Source organism: Saccopteryx leptura, chromosome 1 (genome assembly GCF_036850995.1).
Source record: "Saccopteryx leptura isolate mSacLep1 chromosome 1, mSacLep1_pri_phased_curated, whole genome shotgun sequence".
Lineage (NCBI taxonomy): Eukaryota > Metazoa > Chordata > Mammalia > Chiroptera > Emballonuridae > Saccopteryx > Saccopteryx leptura.
Window position 1 is genome coordinate 200,772,186 of NC_089503.1, and position 10,215 is coordinate 200,782,400.

Sequence of the window (10,215 nt, forward strand, 5' to 3'; positions counted from 1 at the left end):
GCATCCATATTGGAAAAGAAGAAGTAAAGGTATCACTTTTTGCTGATGATATGATCCTATACATCGAAAACCCGAAGGACTCCACAAAAAGATTATTAGAAACAATAAACCAATACAGTAAGGTCGCAGGATACAAAATTAACATACAGAAGTCCATAGCCTTTCTCTATGCCAACAATGAAATATTAGAAAACGAACTCAAAAAAATAATCCCCTTCACGATTGCAACAAAAAAAATAAAATACCTAGGAATAAACATAACAAAGAATGTAAAGGACCTATATAATGAAAATTACAAAGCATTGTTAAGGGAAATCGAAAAAGATACAATGAGATGGAAAAATATTCCTTGTTCTTGGATAGGAAGAATAAATATAATCAAAATGGCCATATTACCCAAAGCAATATACAAATTTAATGCAATTCCCATCAAAATCCCTATGAGATTTTTTAAAGAAATGGAACAAAAAATCATCAGATTTATATGGAACTATAAAAACCCCCGAATAGCCAAAACAATCCTAAGGAAAAAGAATGAAGCTGGGGGCATTACAATACCTGACTTTAAATTATATTATAGGGCCACAATAATCAAAACAGCATGGTATTGGCAGAAAAATAGACACTCAGACCAATGGAACAGAATAGAAAGCCCAGAAATAAAACCAAATATATATGGTCAAATAATCTTTGATAAAGGGGCCAACAACACACAATGGAGAAAAGAAAGCCTCTTCAACAAATGGTGTTGGGAAAACTGGAAAGCCACATGCAAAAGAATGAAACTCGACTACAGCCTGTCCCCGTGTACTAAAATTAATTCAAAATGGATCAAAGACCTAAATATATGACCTGAAACAATAAAGTACATAGAAGAAGACATAGGTACTAAACTCATGGACCTGGGTTTTAAAGAACATTTTATGAACTTGACTCCAATGGCAAGAGAAGTGAAGGCAAAGATAAATGAATGGGACTACATCAGAATAAAAAGTTTTTGCTCAGCAAGAGAAACTGATATAAAAATAAACAGACAGCCAACTAAATGGGAAATGATATTTTCAAACAACAGCTCAGATAAGGGCCTAATTTCCAAAATTTACAAAGAACTCATAAAACTCAACAACAAACAAACAAACAATCCAATTAAAAAATGGGAAGAAGACATGAATAGACACTTCTCCCAGGAAGAGATACAAATGGCCAACAGATATATGAAAAGATGCTCAGCTTCATTAGTTATTAGGGAAATGCAAATCAAAACTACAATGAGATACCACCTCACCCCTGTTAGATTAGCTATTATCAACAAGACGGGTAATAACAAATGTTGGAGAGGCTGTGGAGAAAAAGGAACCCTCATCCACTGTTGGTGGGACTGTAAAGTAGTACAACCATTATGGAGGAAAGTATGGTGGTTCCTCAAAAAACTGCAAATAGAACTACCTTATGACCCAGCAATCCCTCTACTGGGTATATACCCCAAAACCTCAGAAACATTGATACGTGAAGACACATGTAGCCCCATGTTCATTGCAGCACTGTTCACAGTGGCCAAGACATGGAAACAACCAAAAAGCCCTTCAATAGAAGACTGGATAAAGAAGATGTGGCACATATACACTATGGAATACTACTCAGCCATAAGAAATGATGACATCAGATCATTTACAGCAAAATGGTGGGATCTTGATAACATTATAAGGAGTGAAATAAGTAAATCAGAAAAAAACAAGAACTACATGATTCCATACATTGGTGGAACATAAAAATGAGACTAAGAGATATGGACAAGTGTGTGGTGGTTACCAGGGGTGGGGGGAGGGAGGACAGGGGGAGAGTTAGGGGGAGGGGGAGGGGCACAGAGAACTAGATAGAGGGTGGCGAAGGACAATCTGACTTTGGGCGAGGGGTATGCAACATAATTTAATGACAAGGTAACCTAGACATGTTTTCTTTGAATATATGTACCCTGATTTATTAATGTCATCCCATTACCATTAATAAAAATTTATTAAAAAAAAAAAGAGGTAATAAGATTAATTGTTGAGTGCTTTTCATAAATAAAAATTTAACTCTAGTTAATATCTAGCAATAAGAATGCACATTTATGAGTTAAAATTGTGATTATAATTACATACACAAAGCTTTCTTAGGCTAAAAGAAACTGGATTTTATGAGTGGTAGCAATGTCAATATCATCTGAAGCTTTTTTACTACTAACTACTTGAATCTGAGATGTTACTGGCATTCAGGTAACTTACTTTTATTCATGACCAATAATGACTTTATTCATACCAGCTCTAAAGTGAATAGCTTTCATATTGTAAAGTCAAACACACCCATAATTAATACATCACTCACTAATAACTCTTCCTTTCTGAGTACAGTGGGATGATTGACTCTTCAGACTGCTTCAGACAACATTGATTCTGGGATATAAAGAGAAAGATATCGAGAGGAGAGGGCTGTTTATGTAGAGAAGTGATAATCAGGGCGTAGTTTCAAAACAGAAAAAACAACAACCCCAAAACACCTAAAATTTCCCAATACTACTCCGCTTACCTGCCAGGGGAAAGAACTCACTGCATGCCCTACAAAATTTAGGACAATTTTAACTTAGATTAGAAGCACTGTATGTATTTTCAGCATATTTTAACAGACAGTTAATATTTGAAATATTTGTTACTCTAGGTCCTCGGTTCGTTTGGGCTGCTATAACAAGATATCACAGACTGTAGAGCTTATATACAACAGACAGTTTCTCCTCCCAGTTTTGAGGCTGGACGTCGAAGAGCAGGGTGCCGGCATGGTTGGTGGTGGCCCTTTCCCAGGTCACCGGCTTCTCGCTGTGTCCTCACGTTGGGAAAGGGACTAGCCAGGTCTGTGGGGTCTGTTTCATAAGAACACTAATCCCACTCATGAGGGACTCCTGACCAGTTACCTCCCAAATACCATCACACTGGGGATTGGGTTTTCAACATATGAATTCAGAACATACCGCCCACCATACACAGTGTGCTTTAGAAATTGTGATCATCCACATACTTGTCAAGTGTGCTAATCTTGGTCCTTCTGAATTGTTTTTTTGTGCATGCAAGTGTGATTGTATTTAACTCAGATGATCTCACACACGCAAAATGTCCTGGTCCAAGCATAAGTGACAGATCATAGGACAAAGATTCCCTGCATACCTTCCCCCATCGTTAAATGTTAAAAGTGAGCTTAGAGGTGAAGTATATAAGTAGATAGGTTAAACCACACCTAATCATCTTTCAGTTTATTAGAGAGAGAACGATTTCCAGAATAGTTATTGGCAGCACAACTGTCACACATTTCCCTGTGTGAAAACTTTGACCCATGGGTAAGTGAGGAAAAAGCAAGAGCCAATTCTTTGCTCATCCAGTGAGTAAACAGTCTTTGCAGGGCCCTGACTCAACCTTTCATCAGACTCTCGAAATGAAGACAGTGATTTTCTTGGCTTTCATTTCAATTACTTCAATAATGCTGCTTCTTTACTATAGTTTCTCTAAGTAGAATAATATCATTTATTAACCAGTAAATTCGTTTTCCCTACATTGGATCATATAGAATTCTGTCATATCCTGAATCCATTATCATTCTTTTGCACTTGTATATATTAAGTTAAATTATTTTTAACCAGTAAAACTTACCAATTAATCAACCAACTAAAACCCCAAATTTGCTCATTTGTAATTGTAATTGATCATATAAAGTATTATTTCAGACTACTACAAAGATATGTTCATTAGTTGGTATATGTTATATATGCATATATATATCCATTTACACACATATATGTCTCTTTTAGAGAGATAGGTGGACAGCGATATATTCATGCCCTTATGTAATCCTGCCCCTTACATGAACAGCGATATATTCATGCCCTTATGTAATCCTGTCCCCTTACATGTAGATAGGACCCGTGACAAACAAAATAAGGCAAAGAGATGCACATGACTCCATGATTATGTTATATAATCATGTCAGACGGGAGTCTCTTGCTTGGTTCGAGGAAGGAACATTTCATGAGGCAAGAAACTGCTAGTGGCTTCTGGGAGCTCAAAGGGGTGTCTAGCAATCAGCTAGAAAATAGATGAAATCTTTAGTCTTAGAACCAGAAGGAAAGGAATTCTGCTAACGACCCAAGTGAACCTGGAAGCCGATTCTTCCCCAGTAGTCCTCAGGTGAGACCCCAGCCCAGGCAGGCCTGACTGCAGCTAAGACATTATGACCAGTGCCTGCATTGTAGACTGGGACCAGCTAACATGTGTCCTGGCACACAGAGACTATGAGATGATACCTATGGTTTTAAGCTGTTAAATTTGTGGCAATATTGTTATGCAGAAATATGTAGGTAACTCCTAGAAATTTGAGAACCGGCAAGTGTGATGCTCCCACAACAAACCGAACTGAAAACGATGGGGGCTGTGTTAGAACCAGACCCCAGGTGGAGGCTGGACGGATTTTGGGGAGCTTCACAGAGAAAGCCTCAATGTCCTAGCCGAGACTGTTGGCAGAAACCTGGACTTTGGGGATGCGGCTGGCGGGAGCTGTTAGATTTTTTTTTTTTTTTTTTTTTTTTTTTGTGGCAGACACAGAGAGAGTCAGAGAGAGGGACAGATAGGGACAGACAGACAGGAAGGAAGAGAGATGAGAAACATCAATTCTTCATTGCAGCACTTTAGTTGTTCATTGATTGCTTTCTCATATGTGCCTTGACCGGGGGGGCTACAGCAGACCGAATGACCCCTTGCTCAAGCCAGCGACCTTGGGCTCAAGCTGGTGAGCCTTGCTCAAACCAGATGGGCCCGCGCTCAAGCTGGCAACCTCGGGGTCTTGAACCTGGGTCCTCCACATCCCAGTCCAACGCTCTATTCACTGCACCACCGCCTGGTCAGGCTAGATTTTTTTTTTATTATTATTAAGTGAGAGAAGGGGAGGTAGAGAGAGAATCCCACATGTGCCCAATCAGATCCACCAGGCACGCCCCCCTGCCCATCTGGGACCGCGGGAGCAGTTCAAATAGGATTTCTAATCTGACACCAGGAACAATACATCATTTCAGTACTTTGTCATGAAGTTAAGCACCTGAGATCATTCACTACTGAAGTGTCTTTTTTCCAAGGATGGCTAAAATGTTCCGTCTAGTGCAAGGATGACTAAAAGGACAGCTTTCTGCCCTGGACAAGGCATACCACAGTGATCCAAAGTTAGCTTCTCACCTGCGCTTCTCACCTGTAAACCAAAGCAGGTGGTGGGCTGGAGTAGTGATTTCTAAATGTGTCTGGCAGCTGATGGCTCTTCACAGATGACAGCCGGGCAGACTGCAGTGAGTATGGGGGCAGCATTCGGCAACCTGGCCCCTGCCCACTCAGCTCCTGTGCCCGCGCTGCGTGGCTTGGGGGACACTCCTCCAAAGCCAGATTCATGACAGTTGAGAAACCTTTAAATTACACGATTCCAAGTCAGGTAAAATATCAACTAAGTCATTAATGTCTGGAGTCTAAGGGTAAACACACACACACACGCACACATGCGCACACACGCGCTCATACACACACGCACACCTACCTACAATGTGTGGGCCATTTAGTACCTAAGTCAAATAGTCATGAAAAAATTGATTGTTACCTGCTTATGAGTAGCAGATTTTACCCAAACTTGGAGTAGTTGGAAGAATTGTGGTAGTTCAGCTCAAATGATAATTCAAAATAGTTCTGAAATTCAGAGGTCAGTTAAGACCTAAATTCTTACCTTAAAAATTTGATCAACAATTTTGGCAAAAATACTTTTTTTCCTAGATCTAGAATATTAATATTTTTCCTCCTTTCTTTTCCAAGTGAGAGACAGGGAGATAGAGAGAAAGACTCTTGCATATGCCCTGACTGGGATCCATCCAGCAACTCTGCCTGGAACCAAAGCTCTGCCCACCTAGGGCCATGCTGGAATCATGCTATTATTAGCACCTGAGGTGGAGGTTCCACAGAGCCATCCTCAGTGCCTGGGGCTGATGTGCTCGAACCAAGTGAGCTATGGCTGTGGGAGGAGAAGAGAGAGAAAGAGAGAGAAGGGGAGTGAAGAAGCAGATGGTCACTTTTCCTGTGTATTCTGACCAGGAATCAAACCTGGGACTTCCACATTCTGGGCTAATGCTGTACCACTGAGCCAACCAGCCAGGGTGTAGAATATTAATCTCGCTGTTGCATTATGCATCTTGAAGAAATTTTGACAGGTTTATGTGTGACATGGAGGTCTCCTGTAAAGAGAACAATCTGTAAGGACATGCTTTGTTGCCAGCTGCTCCCTCCAAGCAGTCCGCTCTCAGAATTAAGCAAAACACTCTCCTGAGGGAGCCTTTTTTGCTCTCATGAACTACCAGCTTACTAAGTAGGGAATAAAATTATTTTATCATATTACTATCAACTCCACTTAAAAATGAAATCCCTTCTAATTCAGAGAAAAGCCATGGAGCTGGGACCAATATCTGCTTGAATAAGCCATGCTTCGTAGCTGGTGAACAGGAAAAGAAGCACCCCTGAAATTCTCCTTATATTCTCACCAGTGACCCGCTGTTTAAGGAGAGGAGGTTACAGCTAGAAACATAGTGTGAATTCTGTTACTTCCCTGCTAGTTACATTGCACAAAACCATTGTTACAAACATTTCATACAAGAGGGAACCCTCAGAGGAAGAATAAGGTAACAGAGCTAGTATGTTTACAGAGCTAAATCTTTGATTAATCAGAGTGGGGGGAAGCAACAAATAAAAACAGGAAAATGAAATAAAAACACACATGTGCGTGCATGTGCGTGTGCACATGCTGTATCTGGGGGTGAGGCTTTGGCAGGTTTGTTCTATGTAGTTGCCAGGTCTAGGAAAGAATCTAACTGCACACCCTGCATCACCTCCTCAGGCTTATGAGACTGTCTCTTGTAATCAGGCCTGACGTTTTTGTTCACTGATCCTTGAACCAGGGTCAGCAAACTGTAGCGGCAGGGCCAGCTCCTGTGGCCGGTTCTGTAAGTGCAGGAACTCCGCGGTGCCCTTTGTTTAGGTCTGTCTGCGGCTGGCTACACACCGCAGCAGCAATGTGGAGCGGTTACACAAAAACTTGAGAATGTACTGTCTGTTTCTTTCTGAAGCATTATGCCTACCCATACTCGGGGACTAGTCCATTTCTGCCATCAGACTCCATTTAGTGCAATGGTTATGTTTCTATTGGTCTTACCCATTGAGTTGATTTTAAATTGCTGGTAGTTAGAGTCTGTGTACTTACACATGTGTCCTTTTTAATATCTTTCCACAGAGGAACAGTAAATATTTGTTGAGTTGATTTGAATCAACAAAATCTGATAATTTTGCATGTAATCAGACTCTCACATATTTTGGACCCAGTATTTATTTAAAATTTCTGCAAAGCTCATGCAATCGCCTTTACTGGTATTTTGCATTCTCTATTTAGTCAAGTTATTTTATCCTTGGATGTTTACTTTCTGTGGCAGTTACAGTGAGCTAGCCACTCTCCTGCTGACTTTGCCTCTCAGTGTGTAGAATGGATGAGAAGTGGCCACACACTTTGCTGTGAGTGTGGCCATGTGACAAGGTCTTACCAATAAATATATTTTTTAAGAAGTTAGTATATATTCTATCACTAGAGTTCAGTGGATCCCAGGGCCACAGGAGGACGGCACAGTCACAGATGGGAAGGGCATGGCCAGGCCATTTGCAGTGATGGTCACACACGTGAGAACTAGCCCTTGTCTCATTCATCAGAAGCTAAGCTCCATGACTAAGTTTCATGGGCAGACACTTTTTCTTCATTTTTTCCCCCAACAATTGACTGTCCTCATTAACAAGTCAAAATGTTTTCCCTTGAAATAACATCCTGTGTCTCTGGGAAGATGTAAGATTCACCAGAAATCTATATAAGAGAATCAGAGCAGAAGCACTTAAAACCCCAAAGATGTGGTTTAACCAGTTGTCCCTCTCGAGATAATGCCCCGCAGCCGCCCCCTCTCACAGGTCACACGGGACAGCTGCTAGTGAACATACATGGCACATGAACATCTATGTGGGTATGTGTTCGAGGACACTGGGCTCTCGGGCCTCCCCTGAGTCCCGTGTCACAGAACCAGGCCCAGGATCAGGCTGATGGGCATGTTTTTCCTTCTTAGATCTTTTGCTTTCCTTGATCTTCTTTGCTATGATTGCTATGAGTGTGTTTGATTAAGTCACGTACTATGACAACAGAATGACTGAAACAACAAATCCAGTTAAATAGGTCTGCTTTTTTACATGATAGCTGCTATCTACTTTTAATTTTTTTGAAACTTTTTATTTGATTTTAACAAAATTAATCAGATTGAGTTTTTGTTTTGTTTTTTTACATTGGCAAAAAATTGAATCCTACTTCTTCTGTAGATGCCAAATGATTTTCATTTCACCTGTATTTAATAAGAGACATTCAGGTGTCTTTATTTTAGCTGCAGAACTTGGGTGAATGAAGAGGTTGCCCAGTATGAGAAAGGGAGGAATGTCTGCATACTCTGGTTGAAGTCGGAGGGTGTCCAGAGTCAGAGCTTCTCCCCACTGTCTGTGCAGGGGGGGCCATACAGGTCCAGAGAACCCCACCCCTGGGTAGAGCACAGGCCCATCCATTGGAGGGAAACTTTAACTCAAATCAGTGAAATTTCTAATGGGAAGTTGTGTATATTTCTTTGGTTATTAGTATATAGGGCTATACATTCAAAAAGAAAGGAAAAGAAAGAAAGAAAGAAAGAAAGAAAGAAAGAAAGAAAGAAAGAAAGAAAGAAAGAAAGAAAAAGAAAGAAAAGGGGAAAGAAAACACTAGTAGGAATTAGTCAAAAGAAAGTGCTTTAGTGCCCTGGCCGGTTGGCTCAGTGGTAGAGCGTCAGCCTGGGGTGCTGAGGTCCCGGGTTCGATTCCCGGCCAGGGCACACAGGAGAAGCGCCCATCTGCTTCTCCACCCCTCCCCCTCTCCTTCCTCTCTGTCTCTCTCTTCCCCTCCCGCAGCCGAGGCTCCATTGGAGCAAAAGATGGCCCAGGCGCTGGGGATGGCTCCTTGGCCTCTGCCCCAGGCGCTGGAGTGGCTCTGGTCCCAACAGAGCGATGCCTAGAGGGGCAGAGCATTGCCCCCTGGTGGGCAGAGCGTCGCCCCCTGGTGGGCGTGCCGGGTGTATCCCGGTCGGGCGCATGCGGGAGTCTGTCTGACTGTCTCTCCCCGTTTCTAGCTTCAGAAAAATACAAAAAAATAAAAAAATAAAAAAAATAAAAAGAAAGTGCTTTAGTTTTAGAAACTACAAAAAAATTAACTAACATTTACAGAAATTCTAAACCATTATTCACCTTACCATTGCTGATGGGACATAATCAAGACATTTCATTTTACAATACTTAACCTCTTTAAAAGCTTTATTTCTAAAAATCCAAATACTTCCTTTAGTCCACAAGAGGAACAGAAAGTTCTGCTGCCTGGTGTGATAAGGCCCAGAAACAGTGTTATCCTCCTCACATAATCGGTTTGGCACGTTCCTTTCCTTTGAGTGGAAACAGAAGTGAAAGTGCTTACACTCATTTCTAAACCATCAGTCAGAGTTAGAATTATTTAAATTTATTAAAGCTTCTTTGTCAGTAATACAAAACAGGCATATCTAGTGGAATAGTATTCTATTTCTCATTGACCTTATCACTATTTTTATGTCATAAAGTGTTCATTTTATCGTAATTTAATTACGCAATTGTGGTTAGAGTCATAAAGCAGAGCTTAGCAAGGCACATGGTTATCGCACGTATTCGTTATTTGTTTTTCTGACCGATTTTTAATCACTTAACAGATAATCAGAAGTCTAGAGTTGAAAACAAATTGAGCAATATAATACGCTGCACCCAAAAGAAACTCTTAGCCACAAGGGGCCCTTTTCATAGAAATAAAAATGGAGACCACTGTGCCATCTAGTGGACATTCTGAGAAATGGAAATGTGCTTTTATTTCAAATATACATAGATGCATTCAATTTTACAAAAGTGCTAAGTTTTTCTTGAGCAGAATAACACCTGCTCTTTTTTTAAAAAAAATCAGTTTGGCATCTATTTTGAGACTTTATTCACATATGGAATAAGATAATTTTTAAAGAGTGGTTTGGAGAAAGGGGTATTTAGGGATTCCAGGGTA

At 40.7% G+C, this 10,215-nt stretch overlaps 1 non-coding gene across 1 annotated transcript; it reads left to right on the top strand.

The window, feature by feature from the left end:
* Positions 1 to 8,904: 8,904 nt before the first annotated feature.
* TRNAP-GGG (transfer RNA proline (anticodon GGG)) lies at positions 8,905 to 8,980 on the top strand. Its single transcript has one exon. It is a non-coding gene; the product is annotated as a tRNA-Pro (tRNA).
* Positions 8,981 to 10,215: the final 1,235 nt, after the last annotated feature.